The 25,469-nt window shown below is 35.2% G+C and overlaps 2 long non-coding RNA genes across 13 annotated transcripts; both read left to right on the top strand.

Annotated features, from left to right (window-relative positions):
- The first annotated feature begins 11,294 nt into the window (after positions 1-11,294).
- Positions 11,295-19,049, top strand: LOC120272079. Of its 12 annotated transcripts, XR_005540124.1 has the most exons (7): positions 11,295-11,727; positions 11,811-11,908; positions 12,734-12,880; positions 12,991-13,231; positions 13,353-13,429; positions 18,733-18,847; positions 18,915-19,046. It is a non-coding gene; the product is annotated as an uncharacterized LOC120272079 (long non-coding RNA). The 12 variants fall into 12 exon arrangements; XR_005540121.1 differs by having other exon boundaries at positions 12,991-13,429; positions 18,915-19,049; XR_005540123.1 differs by lacking the exons at positions 18,733-18,847; positions 18,915-19,046 and adding an exon at positions 15,059-15,234 and having other exon boundaries at positions 11,297-11,727.
- A 1,926-nt stretch (positions 19,050-20,975) lies between these two features.
- Positions 20,976-22,649, top strand: LOC120272457. The gene is made up of 2 exons (XR_005540204.1): positions 20,976-21,663; positions 22,270-22,649. It is a non-coding gene; the product is annotated as an uncharacterized LOC120272457 (long non-coding RNA).
- Positions 22,650-25,469: the final 2,820 nt, after the last annotated feature.

Here is a 25,469-nt window from a genome sequence, read left to right as displayed (position 1 = left end):
AATGTATGTGTTGTAATTTAGGATTGGCTTAATATGTTCTTAATGTTTTATTTCAGGACCAGTCCTAACAAAAGAGCTTTTTTACTTCTGAGGTTCGAACTAAGTGAGAATTGAATTATAGGAGCACTAAAAGTGTGATTAATGAGCAACCCTAGGTTCATCGCATTCAAAGTGAGATATATATATATATATATATATATATTTGGCTTCTTTGATATATATTTTGACATGTTTTGAGGAAATGCTAATATGGTTTTATTTTATTGTAATAAATCCAAACTCCAACTAACTAGCAATATGAATGTGAGATATTTATCAGGTCTACACAAACCTCAATTTCAAATAAATTATTTACTCACTAGTGAGGGTACTCAAGAAAATAAACTATATATAGTTATTACTTCTTCCATTTGGATCGAGAGAATTATAATTTATGAAACAAATTGAGAATGTGTTTGATTAAGATCAATTATCCAATAATTCTAATAGTTACGTGGTTTACTTTTACATAAAATTCAAACATGTAAAAGACAATATTATATGTATAACTTAGTTAAGAAATGATACACATTAAAAGAGCGAATAAAATACATTTTACTAAAATTTCTTTCACACATCATCTTAAAAAAAAAAAAGCATATAGATGTTTAGCAAATTCATTTAGATCATAATTTAGTTCATAGGTTCACTAAATCAATTCTTGCTTCTCTTTCACAGTGGGTGTTGCTTTGGCCCAAAAATGCATCTAGATGAAGAAGAGAAAGGTCATAACTTTGTGAAGCAGTTTTTTTATTTATTTATTTTTATTATTTTTTTAATTCTCTTCCCATTGGTAGATTAGTGAAAAGCAAAATCTTATGGTAGTTTTGAATAGAATCAAAATGCTAATAACTTTTGTTGCCAAATTAATTTAGCTGTTGTTTATCTTCTATTTCTCATAATAGAATTTTAGTTATAATTTGCCATAGTTAATGTTATTAATAATACTAATTTCTCTTTGAACTGTTTATCCATATATATATATATATATATATATGGTAGAGTAGAGTAGTTAGAGAACTAGGGATGTTAGGTGGAGAGAGGTTATGAAAAGTGTCACAGGTCAATCACTGCCATCAAGAACAGATCATGTGTGTCTGATGTCTGATAGGAGTTTGACTTTAGAGCTTGCATCTCTTAATTTGCTGCATCATGAAAAGTGTGGGCGTTAGTAGGAGAAACCACTAATGAATTAAGGTCATGCACCTTATTATTTACGATGAACGCATTAGATATATACTTCTAATCTAAGATAGCGTTTGGTTAAATGTAATTGAAAATACGATGAGATTTTTCAATCACGTTGTAGCTTATAAATTTTTGAGTCGAAAAATACAGGAGAGTCAAATTTGGTGTATTGGCTGATGCAATCGAAAATCTCTGGATTTCAAAAATTTTCAGTGTTTGTTTGGGAGAATTTGTAAATCTTGATTTTGAAAAACACGTGTTTTCAGTTTGGATGATTTTAGTAGGATATAAACACTTTCTGCTAAGGATACTCCACCTTGGTCATTATTAAATTTAATTAATTATAAATACACAATTAATTGATTTATTAATAGTAACCAAAAATAATTATGCATATAATTGCTTAATTTAATATAAATTTATGTTTTCATTACAAATTATTGTTATTTTTTATAATTATAAAAAATATATTACACTATTTATAATTTTTTTATATTTATAAAAAATATAATAGTAACCATTTATTATTAAGATAAAAATAATATCATGATTTTATTTTTTTATTTTTATTTATATATAAATTTATTAGAAAGTCTCAGTGACACCACGCTGCAGACTTTCTATGAAATCCCAAATCGCGGAGATCAAACTACGGCCGATTTGGACGTAGTTTGAAAACCAACCAAATCCATCTACACTGCATTTCTAACTACTTTCAAATTCTCAAATCCAACCAAACAAACACCAGATTTTGAAGTTTTTTGTAATTACAATTACATGTAGTTTTATATCCTGCCAAACAAACACACCCTAAATGTAATTCTGCTGTCAAATGGAGGCCTTGTTCCAGGTCATAATCCACTAATGTAATTGTTAGAAGAGATGGAGAAGAGTGGAACAAGTCTATTTTATGCCTTGAACAGCATACATGTGTGACCCTTTGGGTCTACATATAGAAATGGATAAGTATACATATATGTCTATACATACATATACAATCCAACAATACAACAATACATCTAACACCCCTCCTCAAACTCAAGGCGGATCGTGCATCTTGAGTTTAGATAACATGAATAAATGCTGATCACATGTCTACGCCTTGGTGAAGTAATCAGCCATCTTGATAACCGTAGGAAAACAGTAAAGTGACATAGTTTGTGTTGTAAGCCCTAACTCCAATATATTGTATGAACTTTTATTATTTGGATAATTATTATGAGGCATCGTTTTATCTATTATTATTTCTGTGCATAGTTAATAAGATAAAATATCCTTGAATATTGGTTCTGCTCAAGTTATCAAATGCGTGATTTGAATAGTAAAACCTTGAAGTATAAACTAGAACAATATTCTAAATGTCCCTAGTCGATTATTTTCATGGGAATGAAAATAAATTAAGACTAGTATGTCTTTCGTGGGATGGCCTTGTTTTACGGGTCATAGGATATGGGATATCAATCAAAGGACATAAATACATGTTAGAGAACAGTGTACCTGGATCGATCCGCTCTTGAGAACACTACATGGTTGTAAAGTCATAAGTGTTTTTCTCAAGCAATTCTTGTACTTGAATCCTTCGACCTGAAATCACTATGGATCTCGGATGAATCCTTACATGCTTTAACTTACGCCTAACGTCATTTGTAACTGAGTGGCAAGTACGTGTATGTTTGGGCATGTGAGAGACATAAGTGAAGTGAAGGGATTGTCCCTCTTTGTAGAGAGAGTGAATATCATCGGCCACTTGATTAGTGAGACTGAGTAGTGCGTGGCCACGCCCAAGGGAAATGATAAAAGTTATCATTTACTTGACCTAGTCAGTTCACTAAGAGATCAAGAAATTAATTAGCATTAAAATAAGGGTGACTCGCTCCATGCCTTATGCTAATTAAGATATTCAGTGGCAAAGGATTGTATGAGGTTGCGATAGGTTCCGTTAATTCAAAAATTGACCTTCAATTAATATTGGGTAATTATATTATCTTGCTAGAGAATAATTATGATTTATGAGCATTAAAATTGTTTAAGCTCATTGCCAATGTTAAATGGACCTACAGGATCATACACTAAGAATGTCGGGATCAAGATTTAGTATTTGTTACTTATTGGACCACCTATTTAGGGGTTTGGTGAAAAACCTAAATTAGGTGGAGCAAATAACTTATTCGTGTTGGGTCTTATTAAGTGTTGATCCAATCTAATCAATTTGTTTAATTAAAATGGTTTAATTAATCAAGTAAAGAAGAGATTCCTAATTTGATTAGGACTGAAGGGTTTTTTTCGTAAATTAGGGTTTTGGGTTTTCAATATAAATAGATGGTTTAACCCTAATATGAAAAGTGATAAGAAAAAGATAGAGTGATTGAGAGATTATTTCTTAAGAAAACCTAGCCGCACCCACTCTTCTCCCTTGGCCGCTGCCATCGAATCCCGCCACCGGAACCCGCCGCCACCGTGCCTACAACCCTTTTTCTCTTGAATCTAGGGTGCTTGCTATTCGAACAAAGAAACAAGTATTGTTTCTTGAGGTACTAGCATACCTGCTTTATTCCTAGAGGCGTTCGTGTGTATGTGATAGTAGAGGGGAGTCGCGATTCGCAATCCCTTTCAATTTCGGGGAAACAAGGGTGAGTTTAGAATCATCATCAAAAGAAAGGTATAACTTTTAATTATCTATTTATTTAGAATTTATTCCTAGTTCTGGCATGCGCTCGAGTTTTATCATGTTTACTTGCCGTTAAAAAAAATTTATTATCCGCTGCGTTTTGGCATGTATTTTTCGCATGATAATTATCATGTTAGAGTGATAAGATCCCAACAGTTTGGACACGTACATAGCATTAGTTGAAGTGTGCATTCACACCAATGTGTTTGGTCAGCTCATGCTTGACCGAATCTACACCAATTTGAAGGGCCCCAATACTGTTACAGTGAATATTAATAGAAGAGGTGATCGGTACACCAAAATCCTGTAGAATTGAATATAGTTAGAGCACCTCTTGGACGGTAGAAGCCAAAGCATGAACCTCAACCTCAGCACTAGACTTGGCAATGGTAGGTTATTTCTTTGTCTTCCAAACAACAAAAGAAGATCCAAGAAAGATACAGTAACGAGTGACAGGAACCCGATCATCAGGAGAACTGCCTCAGGTAGAATCAGAATAGGCTTGCAGTTAAAGAGTGGACTGGCATGGGTAGAACAAATCATAAGATACAGTAATAAAAAGATATCACAGTACCCGAATAAGATGAGCATAATGAACAAAAGTGGGTTCCGCAATGAACTAACCGAGAATGCGAACTGTATGGGATATGTCATGACGGGTGACAGCCAAGTAGATCAAATTGCCAACCAAATGTCTATAGCGAGAAAGATCAAATAAGGGAATCCCATTAGAAGCATGAAGCTATAAATGTAACTCCATCAGTGTAGCGGTAGTACGTGTATCAGTCAAACTAGAGTGAGCAAGTAGGTCATGAGTATAACACTACTAAGAGAGATGGTAATCATCAGGATGAGAAGTGATTTCGATATCCAGGAAGTAACAAAGTGGACCTAGATCAGCGACCCCGTTCTGAAGATGAGCCCCAGAATAGGATAACTGAGGCAAGGTGTCTTTAGAAGATAAAATGACATGAAAGACATGAGAGGTGTACTCACTAGCAAAGTCAGACCGAAAGGTCTTGATAGAGGTAGAGAACTGGGTGTGTATCATAGCAGAAAAAGGCCTATAGATAGACAATAAGTATAAGAAAACACTAGAGGAGAGATAACCAATACAGGAAACATGAAGAAGTGTGCCATCAGCAATGCGAACACGGGTGACATGAGATGGTGAATGGGAATGGTGAAGATAAGTGCTATCAGGGGTCATGTGGATAGAAACACCAGAGTCAAGAAGCTAGAGAGGATAGGAACTACCTGAAGCGGATAAAGCAACCTGAGTAGAACTCTCATATCCAGTGGAGGAGGTGGAGTTCGCCAGATAGGATTGCTGGAACTTCCAGAACATGCCCAAAAGTTGTGATCTGCAGGAAACAATGAAGGAAATAAGCCTGTACAGAGTGTGCCTAGGGAGAATAAGGTGTTGGAAGAAGAGATGGAGTCGGTGAAGAAGTACCAAGGGGAGCGACGCACTGAAGCACAGAGGAAAAACATGAGGTAGGGAGAGTACTGTCCTCCCATGTGGAGGAAGCTTGGAGGCGGGTTCCCTCAGTTTGAACAAAAGCGTGTCCATAAACAGCCATTTTTTAATATATATATATATATATATATTTTAGTCATTGTCAGCCACTATGCGCCAAAAGATAAATTTTGGACTTCAAGATGTTGGTAGGATTTTTTTTAAAATTAATAATAATTTATATTATTATGGGCCCCACCATGGATGTTGTCATGGCCTCCCGATCAACACCATGATCAGGGACTGAACCCTTACAGTTGTCCCCTTTTGAATTGCTGGATTCCAAAGAAGTGATGTAGAGAAAAAGTTTAAATTATTGCGGGCCTACCATAGTTGTCTCTTTGTGTTTGTAAAAGCAATTGAATGGCTAGATTCCAAAGAAGTGATTGATGCTTAGAAAGAGTCATGGCTAGTACAAGCTGGCTGTTAGGTTGTCGGGCTGGTGGTGCTCCTATGGGCGGCAAGAGTGGCGAGCATCTGCGCAGTAGGTGCCGGCAGGTGCGTTAGCTGCGGACGGGATCGTGATCAGGTACTCTGGCTATTTTTTTTAGTATATGATCAAAGAAGGAGAAAAGGGTGGTCGGAGGAAGAATATGTGACCGAAGAAGGTGGCTAGATTGGGATGGCCAGAGATGGATCAAGGGTGGTGGCTAACCGTTCTGGTGAAGTGAGTGGCCGGGTGGCACTGATATGAGAAAGAACCAGTGAGAGAGAGAGAGTCAGAAAGAGAGAGAAAGAGAGGAAGAGAGGGCCAGTGCGGGAGGCGCCGGCACAGGCGGAGTGAGGGCGCGGACACCGGCGCAGGCGTGGGGGTGGGGAGCAACGGGGTTGCTGGATTTTTTTTTTTTTTAATAAGGAGGAGCAAGAGAATAGAAAAAGGGTGGAGGAGGAGAGGAGGTGACCGAGAGAGGTAGGTGACTGGGAGAGGTAGTTAGCGGGTCGGAAGAAGTAGCAGGAGAGGTGGCCGGAGATGATTGCCGGCAGTGCCCGAGGAAAAAGAACACTAGTATGGTATGATGTTAGAAGAGATGGAGAAAAGTGGAACAAGTCTATTATGCCTTGAACAACATATATGTGTGACCCTTTGGGTCTACATATAGAAATGGACAAGTATACATATATGTCTATACATACATATACAATCTAACAATACAACAATACATCTAACAGTAATAACCATTCATTAATTGCATTTCAAAGTAATGCTGCCTTTTGAGTGATGGTTTTCTCTCAGCCAAATTCTGTCAGTCTAAATAATCACATTTGATGTGTGGGGGCATACGCACATCGTTTGGACTAGGGGAGGTAATACCCATGTATATTCAACTTGCATATATCATTTTCCACCATTTAACACTTTGAGGGAATTTGGTTGATAAAGAAGTTCAAATTGTCATTGATGATGATGAGTTTAATAAAGTAGAGTAGAGTGGAGTTACAGGCAGTAATTAATTTCTGACTAAGAATTGAATCAATAAGATCAATGTCTAATGTCTTTGGTTGAAAAAAAAAAGATTTCATTCATTTTGTTACTCGATGAGAGAACATATTTGCAAACAATTCTACAAGTTATAATTTTCCACTATATTTTATTCATTCACTTATTGTATGATGGTAGGTAATTATCTCTATATTAAACCATCATATTGTAAGTATTATCTTTCAAATGAGATCAAAAGACAAGTTAGTTTGCGCCAAAAAGAATTAATCAATTCTGTATCATTTCTATTACTGTTGAAATAATTAGTTCAAGGGAGGTTATAAGGTAGCCATTTGCTGACCATTTATGATCATTACCTCTTGAAAAAGAGAGATCATTTAAATTTTGAAATCATTTTCTTTTTATTGAAGGCATTGAATGATTGTTCAGGGACCATTAGAGGTGAAATGTTAATTTTTGTCACATGGATTTAGCTTTTTTTATTTTTTACCTGGCATGATGCTACGATAGACAATGAATGAAGCTTTACGTTAACATTTAGGTTATTATGGTTATTCCCTGAGGCTGATGGAAATTCTAGTACGACATTGGTTGGCAAAAGGAAGAATGACACACTTGGTTTTGGATAACTTTGGGCACATTATCATGGACATCAGATTCAGCTTCACAACTTCACCACATGCTTTGTACCTTTCATTTTAGTAGCTTTCAAAAAGTTTTAGTCAAATAGCTAGCGATGCACTCCTCATATATACCATCTTGATCATCTAAGGATTAATTTGTTTGTTTTTACTTTTGGGCTCTTATTTGCATACTTTTTATAGCCTTAGTTGGTACATCTTTTTAAGTTTGTTATAACTTTAATCCAAGTGATAAGGAAGTTGTTTTCCCCATACCCGACCATGAAAAGCCTACGGACAACAATCGAGAACTGCGTTTACGTCCGCTTGTCACGAGAAGGTAACTTGGGTGTCCTAAATGGAAGAGGATCGAGTCGCAAGTGTCCGAGGTCCGTGAGTTACGTTGTAGTCATTGCCACAAGTTTGGTCACAATCGTAGATCTTGCAATCAAACTATCGCCGACTAAGCATGGATGAGTAGTTATATTCGTTACATTTGTTCATTACAAACTATCATAGACTACTGTATGTTTTGCTCATTACTTATTAAATCTTTTTTATCAGGAAATATACTATAATCACATAAGCATTATCTTAAATGTAAACGTAATATATTAAGCGATAAGAATGATAGTTAAGTAAAGACAAATAAGAATAAACACAAACATAAGTTATTAAATAGAAACAACGATATTTAAGTGACAAGTTAAATAAGTTAGTGGAAACGATTTTAAGTTAGCATGATAATACGTTATAACTAGAAACAAGCTTAATATGTTTGCTCCCCAGTTGATTCGCCGACCTTACATGTATCCACTTTGTCACTAATACCGATTGTTCTCCCTTCCATGAGTATGCATGCAACATACTTTAGTCTTAAATAAGGGACGTTGGAATGCGGTAGCCGTAGCTTTTCACCATCGAGTATTTGATCATTAAAACGCATGACATACACAGAGTAGTTGAGGCTTCCTCGTTTTTATCTCGGAGTGTCCCTATCGTGAATTAGGGGGTATGCGGTTGTCACCATCTCGCCAAACTCCATCTCAACACAATTGTCAAATAGTTTCTGTCATACTGCACGCTCTCGCATAAAGAATAATGCATGTACTCTTGGTTTTCTATATCAAGAGCTACAACATGAACATGACGATTAAGAATGATTGGCAGAATGACGATATCAACATCATGCAAGTTAAGAGAGGCTTCTTCGATCATAATGAGAGTTGTTTCAGTTGTGTCCTACTGTTTGGACATGAATAGCGCCAGTGGACGCATGATAGAAGCGTGCTTCTTATATAGATATAGTACTCTCTTTAGTGACATCATAGAGGACCATTTCCTTTCCCTCCAACAACGTGAACAGATTGGCTCATGTTGTGTTAACCCATTCATTCTTCTAAAGGACAGTCCTGATGACGAAAGCATAGATGTGTAAGTAAAAACTAGCTATTATATGGCCAAAGTTCGAATATTTAAGCGATAACATAAACACTTAAGCGAAAACTACTTATGTTAAATGGTAATATGTATATTTATGTGATAACTTATATGGTTAAGTAGAGATTAGAAGAATCACATTGCAATATATATAAATAAGGGATAAAAAGAACTTTTAAGTGGATACTTTATACTTACTTGCCTATCCAGCAGTTCAGGTAGATCCTTATTATCTTCTACTCGAATTTGTCTAGGTGTGTGTATCAGGCATATAGTTTCTTCTTGGGAAGAAAATTCTTCTACACATGGTTTGCAAGGATTGTGTCTTCCTTCGATACGTTACAATCATCTGCTAGTTTTACCGAGACAGGGATTTCATTCACAAGAGATTCAATGATCCTGTCAACATCGGTTGTGACGACATCATCAACCGGAAAAACATCTGTTGGAGGTTGGTCTACTACAGGTGGAGCTACTGTTGGGGCAATTATCTTATACGCGGCCCTATTATCCAGCCGATCCACTACAGGTGGTGCTACTGTTATTTCAACGTCAAGCGTGGAGGCAGAGACATTTGTTATTTTCTTCTCGTGGCAAGCCTCTTTAAACGTGGGCCTTTTCGGATTGCCAACCCAATTAGGTCGTTGGTGAACATCAGGGCTATGTCGGTGCTGGTGAGCTCATAAAACCATATGTTCAGTACTACTGCACAACTTTTTAGGTACCCTGTGTTGGTTTTATTCCCAACGCATCTTGCTGGCACTTGAGCGGCCGTTTGTGGAACGTTCTCCATAAGCCAGTTGTGTGTCCCCTGCGCCCATGCGTATCGTGCTATTCTAGATAGGTCATCGGCATAATCAACGATCCAATTCGGCACCGAGCATGAGGTGTTTAGGAAGAAGATAGTACCCATGAGGTACACCTTAAGGAGTTTTACAAAATTATCTTCTTCTCCCTTCTTTCGAATAATTTGGTTAAGGGTTTTTTTGATGAAGTCTTTGTATCTTTTCTAGGTTTTTGATAAATACTTGTCTTCAAAAGATGTGTGTGTTTTCTTCTTCTGAAATACGACTACGTCTCCATCACATCGTAGACCAAGAATGAGAGCCACATTTTCAGGCTTGCCCTGATCTTGAATTTATTGGTGCAGTCATCATACCTTTGTAACAGAGAATCAATAAGGGCCCTCTCTTGCAATACAGTTCCATTTTAGTGAGTGTTGGAAATAGTATCCTTCGGATGATCTCCCATTGTCGTCCACTCATGTGAACTTTCAATTTAGCCATAGTCTCTACTATCGGTGTCAAGTAGCATCGTTCATTAACAAGGTTGACCGCTATAAGCACAAGCCTACGAGAAGAGAAATACATTAAGTAGTATGCAGTAATCTTAAACGGGAAACTATATTATTAAACGGAAAACTCATTTATTAAACTGATACTATTAAATACTACATAATGTAACAATATCAAATTAAAGGAGAAACATACATTATAAACATTAGACAACACCATGAAGAACACACACATGTGAGATTGCATAACAATAGAAAAATCTCTTTCAGCACAACATTATCGCTTTCGATCGTGTGTACAGAGGAAAATGAAAAACAAAATCTTAGCAAAAAAATCTCCCTACAAACTACAATATCATCCAATAATCACACCATAAAACCGAAAAATTTCTCTTTTTAACAGACTACTTTACAAATCAAACGGCCAAAAAACCCATAGAATGTAAAAGCAAAAGAAAACTGCAGAACTTCTTCAATCGCGTCCACCTCGCCTCAATATCTCAGAGCACAAACTAATGAATTACCAAAGAGTTGAGTAGGAGTTCTCATGTGATCGAGTGGTGGAACGAAATTCCGGTCTTACAGAAGATGTCCAGCAATGACAACCTTGGAAAGGGAAAAGATAAAGAGGCGAAGAGAGAAAAAAACCAGCGGCGATAATGGTGTTATCTCTGGATTACCCAAAAAAAAAAACCGCTTCCTCTCCAAGCGGAAAAATCATTACAAGCAAGGGTGTATGGTCACACCATATCGCACTTGTCACAACTTCCCAAGCAAGGAACAATTTTGTCTAAAAAAGTCAAAACTAACTCTGTCAACCACTGTTACATGCTTGGGGGGGTTTGAAAATCATTGTATTCGAAAAGAAGGGGTTTTTAGAGATACTAAAATTTAGAGGGACAATTTGTGCATATTGCAAACTTCCGGGGTGTTTTTGGTAATTACAAGTATGTTTTTTCATTGAATAATAAGTGATACATTTTTATTCTAATTATTATTAAATTATTTTCATTTCTAATTGTTCTTTTTAATTTAACTTAAAAAATGCTTAAAGTATTTTAATTCGTCCATAGTGCTTTCAAATGCTTTCACCCACTTTACAGCTTACAAGCATGCGACATCCAACCCTAGATTCCCTTTCACTCCACTCCACCCTCTTTATTCTTACCCTCCCATTGGCTTTGATCTACATCTCTAAGCTCCATCCATGGCGGGGCCTTCGACATCGAGTAGCTCGCCATTCGGATACTGAAAACCCTCACCAAGCTCCTTTTCGTCGACCTCATTCTCCTCATCTTCGTCTTCTTTCATGAATGGTAGGCTCATGCCCTGCTCTTCACCCTCCTCCATTTCCTCGTATTTTGGTGGTATGCCGCGATCTGCTACCCCGAGCCATAGGTGAAGCCGCACTCCTACTGGCTTTGCTTTTGCGGATGAGCTGGTTGAGGAGTTGAATGAGGCTGTGAGATCTGGGGAGGGGGATACTATCTCTGTTACTGTGAGGTTTCGGCCATTGAGGTAAGTAAATGTGGATCTGGTTTAGATGTCATAGATCTGTTGTTGGTATTCTTGGATTTAGAGGTGATTATTAATGGTTGTAGTGAAAGGGAGTTTGAGCGAGGGGATAAGATCACGTGCTATGCTGATGGTGATAAGGTGGTGTGCAACCAGTATAATCCTGCCACAGCTTATGCTTCTGGTAAGCTTATTCTCTTTTGATTTGATCACCGGAGCAGAAAGCCCTTAATTGAACTGCAAAATTTTAAATGAATTAATTTTCTAAAATTCTTTTTGCGTCCCTGATCTTCTTCCAAGAATCATAAAGAGTTCCTATTTCTTTGTCTTATTATTTATAAGTTTTTTTACAAGTGAGGAAATTGACTGCTGCATAATGTTTCACTGTTGTATTTATATATCAAATGTACCTTTTCCTTTGATTCTAATCATTGGTTATGAGCTACTGTTAGACTTGTCATTGGCAAGTTCAGTTTGTTGCCTGTCTTTGTAATTTATGCGGGCTAATTATGATATGATTCACTAGTCTGTGGAGCAGCCTTGATCATGGCATATTCAGACTGAAGAATGCTAGAATTTAGATGCATGACATTCATGTGAGAGTTGATTTGTATGATCGTTTGCACAACCAAGGACATTTTATAATAAGCTCTTCATCATTTGCATGCCAAAGCGACCAACAAAAAGTTCACCTTCATGTTTATCAATTTGTTCCCTACAACCACTACAAGGAAATATGCACTTTGCGTCGATCATTTTGCGGCAGTTTACCATAAACCGCCGCGAATAGTCATATTCCCGGCCTTCGACGTGGCGGTTGTAATTTGGTCATGAATTAATAAAAACCGCTACGAAATCCAATGAATTCACGGCAGTTTCCATGTAACCCGCCGTGAGTAGCTACTTTCCACGGCGGGTTACATTCAAACTGCTGGGTGGTGTACCAATATTGTTTCTATGTTTTGATCTTTTACTCTGTTGCTTAATTTTGCTTGGTTGGGAGCATTAGCTGCCTTTGCCGGAGCTTCATCTGATCTTCAGGTCAAATCAGCCAGAGTGAACCTCGTCATCATCCTCAACCTCCATTGGATCTTCAGATCAGCCGTCGGATTTGGAGCATCGGTGAAATGGGGGATCGATGCAGATTCGATCGGTGGTGAGCTTTTTTGGGTTTCTTTTTCTCTAAAGATCTAGGGAGGATTCAGAAGAGGTGTTCGTTCTAGGGTTTGAATATGTTTTTCTTATATCTCTCTGCTGCCATTGAAGAAGCTGGAAGGAAGAGGAGCATCGATGACGATCGGTAGTGAAATCAATCGTCATTCTGGTTGAAAGAGCTCGTCGGAGGAGGAAAAGAATCGAAAACTGGGACACCATCGAAGGTGAACTCTTTAGCTTGTTCTTCTTAGGGTTTGAATATGTTTTCCCTCTCTCTGTGGCCATTGCAGGAGGTTGGAGGAGGAAGGAAAGCATCAGCATGAATTGGCGGATCGGGGTGGTACAATTGGAGGTGAACTCATTGGCCTCTTTTTTTTTTTGTTTTTTTCTTAAGAGAAGAGAATTCAAAGTAGTTTGTTCGTTTTAGAGTTTGAATATGTTTTTTTCTTGTGTATTTCTGATGGGAATGGAAGAGCCCTCATTCTCTTCTGATTTAGAGGATATATCAACTTCAACGAGGCTTGTGGATTGGGAGTTTTAAGAAGCAGAGGTGAATTCTTTGTTTCTCTTTTACGAGATCTCGATGGTGAATTGAGTGAGTTTTGCCTATTTGCATTTATGGTCTCTTTGATTCTTGGAAATAAATCCTTTGAGTGGTTTGCATTGATATTTTTTTCTTATTCTTTATCGATGTGGTTGATCATCTAAATACTTCAATTGGTTTACCTTCAATTAATAACATTTTGAAGTGTTTGACTTTAAGCTACAAGTTAGTTATTTACATTTTTAACTCTCTGTAAAAGAAACAGATAGTTTAAGTGATTTACATTTTAATTCTCAACAATTGTATTTGGTTGTGATGATGGTTTTGTTCTTGCTTTGATTAAGTTTTTTTCTGATCGTCTATGAAGTAAAATATATAATTAAAGATTTGGTTTTACTTTGTGTATGTTTATATATATGTATTATATGGCTGAGGTAGTGGTCTAGTGTTTTTTTAAGGGTAGAAGAGTTTTTTTTGGCGTTTTTATGGTGTGTTGAAATTATTGATTGGATTGATACTTGGTGTATATTTAGGAATGAAATCTTGATTATAGGAATCTTATTGCATGTAATATATGGGATTCACTTTTGGCTAATTTTAGTATGTGGGGAAATTTCTTGATTTTCCTTTTGATTCAGCAAATCTTCTGTTTCATGAATAAAAATTGTGTTGTTTGCTAAAAAAGGAAAATATCTCTCACTAATGTTATCCAAATTAACTTAATTTTATTGCTTAATATAGCCTACTTGATTCAATGAAATCATATATATAATAGAAACATTATTATATAAGTAGCACAAAAACCCAATTCATTTCCAAGATTTTGATGCATTTATGGTTTCCAATTGGTATCATATGATATTACTGAAATTTCTTGTGTTGTTCTAATTAAATCATGTAATTAAAAGCAAGTGCTATCTCTTCTTTTTAAGATCACATATTATATAAAAAAATGCTTGATTAGGGAAACATGAAAGCCAATATTAGAGAATATTATGCTAAAATTGTATTTTATTGAATCTGGGTTAGAATTGGGTCAGTCGTCAGCATATTTGTATTTTTATAAAATCTGGGTTAGAATTGTATTATGAATGAGCAATCCAAAAGTGAAAACTATGTAAAATGAGTGTTATCTTTTGTTAACATCCAAAAAAATAGGAAAGAGAAGAAAAAGGAAGATGGATATTATCTTCATAAGAAGAGTAATTAATTGAGATGGAGGTGAAGAAAAACTTAAATTCTCTTTTATTATGTTTTAGAGCAGTTAAGTGTTATGTGTTGGTTGCTTGTCCTTAATCCTAGATGAACAGGCGCTCGAGCCACACTATTTCTGTTTTTATCATCAGGCAAATCAGCATAAAATCTAAAATCCTTCATACAGTAGAGACTGTTTCAGTGGCAACATTCTAGTTATTTAGAAGTTAGGATAAAGATACTAATGCTCTCATCTACAACGTGAAAATTCAGGACAGTGCCTTGTTAACTACCACAAGTTCTCTACCTTATGCAAATATGAGTAATAATTCTGTAATATGCTGAATGTAATATACTTTTATATGTAAATTATTCTTGAAATTCTTTAAAAGATATTTTTAATTAAATCATGCCAGCATACTGATGTTATTACAGACACAGAATTATGTTGTTGCGCACTTCCCACAATCTTCTTATGGCGAATGATTTTGTCTGATACTTGGCTTTAAAGGTAAGATTAGGTAGTTGGAAAAGCTTTGGTGCCACATAGTTTGATGGTCTTTGTATTTTACAAGTTGAACCTTGATCTATAACAATCCTCTCTTTGTTGTTATCCTGGATATAAGTGGCACTGCTATATCCAGATTTTCGGAAAGTAGGATAGTTATCCTGACTAACCATTAATGGTTTTAAATAAGCTAATTTTTTGATCATGCTGAGCTTTCTTAGCTAGATGTTTATTTTGTATTCAAACTGTATAAACCATTTGTTGTATTGTTTGGAAATTATACTGACGTAGCCAAAAGATTCATGTTAAATGCATTAATAATAAATTTTGCAAATAGATGTATCTCCAACTAGCAGCCAACTTGATTGCCTTACGTTGATATCAACTGAAAATATCGAACTATATCATGCTCGAATATCTTTGTTTGGGTCGAAGTTCATATGGAGAGCTTCCTGATTCATGCTAAATGCATTAATAATAAATTTTGCAAATAGGTGCATCTCCAGCTGCAGCCAACTTGATTGCATTACGGTGATTTCAGTTAAAAATATTGAACCATATCATGCTCGAATATCTTTGTATTCAGTAAGATACAAATGGTTTTTAAAATTGTTTGAGGCGTACGCCTTGAGGAGCGCCTCAAGGCGAGGCCCAACGCTTCAAGGCACATGTCTTGTTTATATGTATATACTTTTATTAATAAAAACTTATACATGTAAAATTCAAATTAAAAAAAAACTCATCCGCAATATATTTTCCAGTTTTTTTATTGCCGAAAATCAAAAATATTTATTTTATTAATGATAAATATTTTTTAATAGAGAAAAATTAAGGGAAATAAGAGTGAATATATATATATATATATATATATATATATATATATATTTAAATTGATGAAAAAAACATGATATTTTTTTCAAGATAAATTTTTATCTTACAACTAAGATGGGTTACAAATAAGATAAATTATCATTTTACTAATTTTCTGAAAAACAAAAAAACTATTTATTTTATAAATAAAAGATAATATATTTTAATAAGATATGTGACCTCTTGTTTAAGATAAGTTTTCAATTTTATTAATTGTTGATAACAAAACAAAAAAAGTATTTATTTTTTTATAAATAAAAAAATAATATATTTTAATAGGATAAGGCCTCTCGTTTCCAATTAATAATCTACCAAATAAAAATAATATATTTGTTAATTTTTTTCTATTTTTTTGTGATTTTGACTATGAAACCATAGAAATTAAGCGCCTCGAACCCGTCTTTGGGTTTTTTAAAACCTTGGATACAATCACCTACATCCTTCACATGCTGAGCAAAGTTTGCTGTAGAAGTTTTATTTTTGGATCGAAGTTCATATGGAGAGCTTCCTGATATAATAAAAGGCGTATGTGTTTGCCATCTGCTTGTATAACTTGCTTTACCATCATTATGTAATATCAAGTTATGTGGATGAAAAATCATGATTATCTTATTCATCATGATTATCAATGTTCCACTGCATTTAACATCTATTTTGGTTTCTTTTTACGGGTTTTACAGGGCAAGTTGTGTTAGTTTGATTACATACAGGAAGACAAACATCAGTAATATTTTTTGTCACGTTGTTGTTTTAAGGAGAAGATATTACACACTTTGCTTGGATGATAGTTTTTTTTTTTTTTGAAAAAGGTGGATAAACCACATTAATTAAATAAACAGAAAGTACAGCAAGCCATAATCCCCAACAGGAAGTAGCAAAAAGCAGCATAACACTAGCTGTGGTACGACTGCTCAAAACAAAGATACATGGGGAACAGGCCTCCCCAAGCCCTCAACAAAAACTACTCAGAAGACATGAGCTGCGCCTCCTCGGCAAGAGTAACATCTGGCCTGACCTCAGAACTGACACCCACAGATTGGGATCAGATGAACTCCAAACTGTTATTGATACTCTTCATGGGCTCCTCAAGCTTCCCTATGAAGTTTATCCGACTGATTTGAGAACCAAGACAAAAGCATGCGATCAACCTTAAGAATAATAGCAGTGAGCAGTACTGACATTGGCATTAAATATAATATCATTTCTAATGTCCCAAACATTCGCTCAAGAGCTTTTGACAAAGTAAATCGAAGAAGTCTCTACAGGATAGCGCATGACCAACTCACCAAGGACCCCAAAGAGCGCACATCAGCCCCGGAGGTTCCGAAGCGGAAACAGGATGAATAAAAGTAATCCCGGATCCGCCTAGTGAAAGAACGAGTTAAGGGAAAGATGGTCGACCGTTTCAATGCTTGGATGATAGTCATCTTCATATCATGACCCTACTCTTTTGCTTGGATGCTCAATCCAAGTACTATCATTAAATAAGCTTTTCACAACTACATCCAATTATCAATAAGCTACATTTTTAAAAATAAAAATGTTTTGTTCCTGTGAAGCAACTAAGCTACAATTCTCTTGGAGTTCAGTTTAATTTTTGTTTTCAGTTTAGTAATTATATGGTTTCTGTGTCTTGACTGTATTAATTAACAGTTGAGCTATAGTTATCATTTGAGTCTTGTGTCTTTGGAATGTGTCTTGTTTTGCATTGATGGAAAGTGGTAAACCGTAAACTCTATATTAAATATGGAAGGATGCAATAAATAAATAACAACCACTACTTGTTTTCAGGTTTCTGCAATTGGAGTAATTAATCAATTTCTCCAGCCTACATGTTGTCTATTATTAACTGATTTAAGTGGACTCCACACATATTAGAATTTTTTGTCCTACAGGATAGGGGCTTCTTCTGGTTCGTCAGTTATCAAAACTCTTTTTTGTTATTCTACTTTGATTAGAAGATGTTATTATTGTTAGGCAATGAAGCTGTGCATCCTGTTTTTCAAGGTGAAACTGATGGATTGAATTTATTATGTATCAACTTTGACTTATATATATATCTCGATGTCCAATTAGGTGAAATATTAAGAATTCTTCTCCTTTTTGCTTCCTAGAACTTCATTTTCTGATCATTAAATTGTTTTTGAAGTTTTCTAGTCAGTGCATCAACAGGTCTGTCTGTTTTTATAAGGTTTATGAAGCAGTTTTCATTCAACTTCTTAGAATCAAGTGAAACAACCATTTCTTTTAAATATTTATATAAATTTCCTGTTTTGCAAAACTAATTTAATAAATGAATGGGACCACTGTTAATCCTTATAATAAATAAGCAAGTAATATTTAATTTAGTTTTAAAAGTATAGAATACTCCTTTCTATTTATGTGACAAGATTGTTTATATCGTTCAACCACATGCCTATGCTTTGTGAATACTGCCCGTGGTAATAAACATGTTGTGTATAATTTATTTATTGATTTTATTATTATTTATATTACTATTTTGTTCAATGCAGCTTGAACTTGGATTTTTTTTTTTAAAATAAAAGAACTTAAGAACTTGACATATAGTTGAAGATAACAGATACTCTATGAAGATCTTCTTTGAGATAATTAAGTAGAAATATCTTGAAGCTCTTGATGAGTGAGCTTCAAAGCTTTTTTTGAAATTTTTTTCTCATAATTTCCAGGAACTAGTTGTGGTTAATTTATTCACTTGGCGTTCAAATATAATTTTCAGACATGACTGAGCAAACGCAGTTGAAGTACTCATCAAGGATCTCAAAGTCTTTGCTACCCTTTAATGAAGAACTTCTCAAGGAGATTACTCAATTGCTTACTCTTGAGAACTTCAGGTACTCATCATCATTCAATGTCTCATGTTTGCATTCTCTCATAATGCTAACTGATGCTTTTCTTTAGACTTAAGCAGACATAATGAGCAACTTTCTTTCCAAGTATGGGGATACATAGCCTGCCAAAAATATAATGCTTCTTGAGCTTAAAAAGCTTATTGAAGCTAATCCACTGTTTTGTGACAAGCTTGCATTTCCAGCATTCAAAGCTTCTAGGCTGAGGACAATGATCAATCAAAGGTAAAGTACTTCTCTGCCTGCATCTCTTTATGGTCCCTCCCAACTATAAATTAATTTATGTTGTTGCCCGGAAGTTAAGTTAGATATGTATGCAAAGTGCGGGTGGATCGAATTGTCCCTTGAGGTGACATGACATTTAAGTGATGGATCAGCAGTAGACCCAGCAGGCAGTAGGCTCAGCAGTAGGCCCAGCATGTAGCAGCAGTACAACTCTCACACTCTCTCTCTCTCTCTCTCTCTCTCTCTCATACAACCCAGGTTTGAGTGTTTGAATCTTATATATCATCTCTTGTTTTCTCAGATAAATCACCCTCAGTTGCGGACTGCCTTGCGGCTCAAGAACGTCTTAAACCCGAGCAATGGTTTGCATTTCCACTGAAGTATTGATCCAAAGGGCTGATTTTATGTTTTTTCTGGCCTCGCTAAAAAAAGGCTTTCACCATTCCAAAATAATATGTATGGAGCAACATTCTTTCCTGGGTGCTTTACAGTAGCTTTATTACTCATGGACAGTAGGATCACTTGAGGCATTGCTATTATTTCCGGTAGGACATGTTGATTTTCGGTTACTAGGAACAACAGCTCTCCGGGTGCCGTTTATACTCTATTTTAGTAATTCTACATTACTCCTGCTCTCTCTCTCTCTCAACTTATCCCTTTCGTTTGTTTGTTTATTTATTTATTTATTTTAAGTATACTTCTTCATTTAATTTTTCATAAATAACTAGGTTCTTTGTTTTCTTGCATTATTTTAAAGATATTTTATAGGTAATTTTCATACTAATTGTCTTAGAGGGTTTCTAAAGTAAATTATATCTTGTTATGCACCGAGTTTTCATGAGATGACAATAATATGTTTTTTTTTAACTTCAAAATGTTCCAATAATCATCATGTACCAATTGAAACTGAGATCTCTGTATCCCACAAGGCTGTCGTGGAGGGTTACATTTCAGTGATGTTCTAACCCTCAGTTTAGATACTATGGCATGGGGTTCACTTCCTACGACCAGTCAGCAGCCTGATGCTCGGGATAGCCACACTGCAGCTCTTGTTGGCCATAGAATGGTAGTATTTGTGGGCACAAACGGCTGGAAAAAAAAACAAAAAACAAAAAACTGTATGATGTTCACATACTAGCCTTAAAACTAAAAATTGGTTATGTAGTCTAATTGAGCGTCGACGCTGTACCATTTAAGGTCAAATTCTAGTACAAATATCACTACCTTATCTTCACCAACTACAGTTGCAGTATGACTTTCGCGTGGAGAGGGTGGCATGCCCTTGCAATTGAGTTTCATCCAAGTTTTAGTTTTTAGATCAAGTATGTGTCCATCATTCAATTGTTAAAACAACTTATTTTTTAATTTTTTTAATCGAATTGTTTTAACAAACTTACAATTGCTCTTTAAAATTTACTATTCTTGAAAAACCAAATTTTTTTTTTTTTAAATAGCATTCATGCTATGGCAGCGGATCGAATCACCTCCAAGACACTTCAGAAGATCTCCTTTATGAACAATGCAAGCGTTACTTATATTCAACTGCTGACATTGGAAACCATGAAAACAGTAACGCCGCTAATCTTGTAAGGCTTCTTGCACATCAGGCACAATTACAATTGTTATTGCTAACTCCCTGTCTTTATATTTTTATTGAACTTATGATGCCAGGATGTCTTAGACGAACCAACAGAAGAGGAAAAGAATTGAGACAACTGGCACACCACTAAAAATTCACCACTCTTGAAAAATGTGTCTGTAGCATGTACGTGGGATACTATGATTGAGATAAAAACATATCGCGATATATTTTTTTCTTTATCTTAGTTTAATATTTTTGATAATTTGTAGGTAAACTGGAGCATATATATCTGCTGAGTTAGTTGTTGAAAGTGAGAATGGAAGGAAAGAGGTTGCACTCCCTTCTCCAAATCCACCCAGTTACTTGAACAATGAGATGGAATCAATTATGAGAAATGAGCTTCCCACGCCAGTTGGATAAATCATTGGTAAGTATGTCTTCCTCTATGTTAAACCTTGTATCATTTTAAGCATCTCAAATCATCTGACTGGCCTTTGATAAGGAGATCCATCAGAAACTTAATTAGCCTGAACGGATCAATCGGAGACTGAAAATATTGGATACTTGGACACTACCAAAGAAGGATTATCATGCAGCACCTTGTTTGAACCATTCTACCAGATCCAAACCAAGAGAATCAACGGGAAATTCCTCTCAGTGTGATTTCAATGAGGCTGTAATTGAAGTTCCTTTGGATGAAGACAGCTCTACTATTCATCAAGAGCCTATGACTAACTGGTTAGCTTTGAAGCAAACCTCTGTTGACAAAAATGGGCTTCATGGAAGTTCTTGGCCAATAATTCAGCTGGCAAGGGGCATACGCTGCCATTTGAGAAGAACGCAGCCATGTGGAACCCATTTGAATCTCTGGAAATCTTCCATATGATGCCCCAAGAGCCACATTTCCGGGCTTTAGAGCAGTACTGTGAGGAGTTCCGCGAAGGAATGGCAATTGGTTTTATGGTGACTTTTGCCAACTTGATCAATGACCTTGGTAAGTTACGCTTCACTGATTCTACTGAAGTTTTTCTGGCTAAGTTAAAGGCTCTTCCGCGGTTAGAAGCAAATGGTTTTGATGTCCAATGCCTCCGTTCTCACGTAGAAAAACTGCTAAAAATAAAGTTAAAGGCTCTGCCACTGATTCCTTCTTATAACCCTTTTTAATTTCTTTCTCCATCTTATGCTTGTTGTGGTAGGCATCTAAATCATAATATCTGCATGCACAGCAAGCAGATATTGTCATAGAAGATATGCTTACACAACTTTTTAAAAAAAACAGCATAGAATTCATCACATTGTATATCCTGTAGTTTGCAGGAAAAACAGCAAAAGGTATTAGAATCACATTCAAGGCTTATGTTTTTTTGTGTTTTTTTGTTTATAGATGCTGTAGTTGCTCTCCATACATCAAATCAAATTATATAAAGTTAAGTTCGGTCAATTTTGGTTGTTGAAGTATTTAATTGCTGAAGCGCATGACTGAGATTTCCTTTCTTGATAATGCACTCTTTAAAACTTGAAATTTTCATTGTTGCTTTGTCCTTATTTTTGGTTTTAGAGGCCGTTTAATAGGGTTCATGACTTAAGTTCATTTTTGTAGGCTATAAAATGTCTGGATGCCCGTCTTGAAACCAGACAGAAATACTGTTACACTCACCTTATCTCCACAGAAGCCAGGTTCTTATGTATTGGGAGTTCTTACAGGACAGATTGGACACTTGACTTTCTGATCTCATGGATTTTGAAAAGGTGACCCCCCCTGATAGCGATTTCACGAGTTTTGAAAAACCAAAAAAACCTGTTCTAATTAAAGGTAAGTTTCTCCACTGCATTACATAGTATTAGTTTTTTCAGTCTTCCAGGTTCTTATGTATTGGGAGTTCTTATGTATTCTCAAGCACTTGTAAGCCAGGTACTAAGCCAATTGTCTCACCTTCTGTAATGTTCTGTTTTTTAAACTTCACCAGCTAATTTTCTCCATTGGCAGAAGAGCTCAAATTCTGTAATTTTTGTAATGCTAGTCGATATTATATTGGATTTTTTTTAAAGCTTGTGTATTGTTCTTATTCAAGTGTGTACATCCTTCCTTTCTGAAATACTTGTAGTAGTTCATGAGGAGCTGCTCGCTCTTTAGTTTGTGCATGGAATCCAGTGTTTATAAGAATACTTAATCTTTCTTTTACTAGCATAATATATATACTTCAAACATTGGATCCCTATGAATTTGTTTAAAAAAAATTCAATTAAAAATAAATAAAATAATTCTGTTCTCCACCAAATTAAATTATTTAATCCCAGTGCCAATTACCAACGTCTTTTTCCACCAAATCCATATGATTCACAAAACTTAATTAAAAAAAAAGTAAAAAAATATATAAAAAATATATATAAATAGACCTCCTCCTTCAATTTTCAATTTTTTTTTAAATTCCCATTAATTAATTTATTATCAAAAATGAGAATACAAAGGGAGAGAGAGATAAACAGGATTATATGAGCATTAAACTCAACTTAATTACTCTCAATCCCAACTCGTTATTATTCCATATTTCAATTTTTGCTTTGAACATCCTATCTAGTTAGGCCACCATCATATTCTCTCTTCTTCTTCTTCTTCTTCTCCATCAGTCTCTCCTACCTTTCTCCTTCTCCTCCTTCTTCCAACCTTCACCACCCTCTTCTTCTTCTTCTTCTTCTTCTTCTTCTTCGTCTTCTTCTTCTCTTGTGGTTTTCATGGGGCCAATAAGTTACCAAACCCTCCAACAGTGCCTTTATGGTGATTCACGAACTGCTCTTCCTGCCATACTTTTGAGGTTCTTCTCTGTGAGCATATAGAGGGTCTAAAAACAACTGGGTTATGACACATTTAAAGGCTGGAAGTTAAATAATACAAAACCCATACAAAAACCTCGACATTCAGACAATTGAAACAATAACGACGATTTAATGCTACCTTAACATTAAAGCAAATCAGATGAGCATACAAGCTCTCTGTCCAGTGTGTGGGGTTCTAATTAATGACAGATGCCATTTATCCCACCAAACTAGCCATGCTGCATGTGTCCATGCAAAAGCAATTTAAGTTACATAAATAAAAGGACAAAAGACAGAAAACACGATATGATGATGATGGTGGCTTCTCAGGACTGAGAAGTCGTTGGTGGTGGCGGTGGGGGCCTTTTCAGGGTTAAGAAGTCGTTTGCAGTGGCGGTGGCGGTGGCGGATCTGTCTCCTCAGCTTCATTTTCTTTGAACAGAAAAAAAAATAATAAATATGTATCTCAAACGGAAAAATTAAAAACAAACAAACCTTCAACATCAAAAAAGAATTTCTTCAAATATTCAACTACACATAAAAACATGTAAATAGCAAAGCTAAAAAACCCTGAGAGTGCAGCACTAGAAAGAGAGTCTTTCACCAGGTTTCCCGTGATTTTACTAGTTACTAAGTAGTACATTACGAGACAGCAGCCACCAAAAATAAAAACAAAGTACCATGGAGGAGGTGGCGCTGGTCATCGCACTGCTGCCCTCTCTCTCTCTCTCTCTCTCTCTCTCTCTCTCTCTCTCTCTCTCTCTCTCTCTCTCAACTTACTGATTTTAGGAAACCATACTAATTGATTTCTGGGACATTGGCCGAAAAATTGCAGAAGAAGAAAAAAAAACAAAAGGTTCTATCTGCTCACAGAGAAGAACCTCAAAAGTATGGCAGGAAGAGCAGATAGTGAATCACCAATAAAGGCACTGTTGGAGGGTTTGGTAACCGCCTGAGGCCATTGACAGTGTCCCAAAGCAGCTTGTTGATTTTGCAAACAAGCCCATGATCCTGCATGAGGTACCCACTCCCTAAACTAGAGTTGGATGGAGCTAATGCTATTTTTAACTTTTTGAGTATCTTATCACTTTGTGATCAGATTGAAGCTTTGAGAGATGTGGGAGTGACTGAAGTTGTTTTGGCTATTAACTATCAACCAGAGGTTAAAACACACTGAACTATCGTACCACGCATATATATAACCAGAGTATATCTATACGGCTACACCTCTCCATCAATTTGGATGATTAGTTTGCTAGGAAATAAAATTTAATGGATGTTAATCAAGTCCTTTGATTTTGGTGTTTCGAACGGCTCATATTTTATGGTATATTTATGATTTTATTAAATAAATATGTTTTAATGAAATATAAAATGTAAATAATTAAAAAGATAAATGAAATGATTGTGATCATATTTTATAGTATAATTATTATAGAATATAGTTTAATATCTTCATAAAAAAATGTATTATTTTTTTTATTGATTATGATGTAATAATTCATTATTATTCACATATTTTTATTATTTTAAATATTTATTTTGAAATATTAATTTTAAATATTGTTAGTTAATTATTTTATTAATTATATTTAAGATTTCAATAAATACATATGTTTTAATAAAATATATAATGTAAATAATTAAAAAGATGAAAGAAATGATTGTGGATCATATTTTATTATATAATTATTATCGAAGATATTTTAGTAAATATTTCTTCTTCGCTTTGTGCTAATTACCAAATTCCCATGATAATTACTACTAATTATTTAATACTTTATTTAGAAATTAAATTGCAAATCATCATAATTAAGATAATTCTATTTTGGGATGAGAATATAATCATCACATTGAATGAAAAAACACATAAAAATTTTCAAAATAAGAAAAAAATCTAAAGGGAGATTAATTTTCGCGATGCTGAGGTTAAAATAATATTTAAAAAATTAAAAAATCTTGCAAAAGGGTTTGTAACCACTGGGG

The sequence above is a fragment of the Dioscorea cayenensis genome, chromosome 11 (genome assembly GCF_009730915.1).
Source record: "Dioscorea cayenensis subsp. rotundata cultivar TDr96_F1 chromosome 11, TDr96_F1_v2_PseudoChromosome.rev07_lg8_w22 25.fasta, whole genome shotgun sequence".
NCBI lineage: Eukaryota > Viridiplantae > Streptophyta > Magnoliopsida > Dioscoreales > Dioscoreaceae > Dioscorea > Dioscorea cayenensis.
Note: the sequence above shows the minus strand (reverse complement) of the source record. Positions and strands in the feature narration are given on the sequence as shown.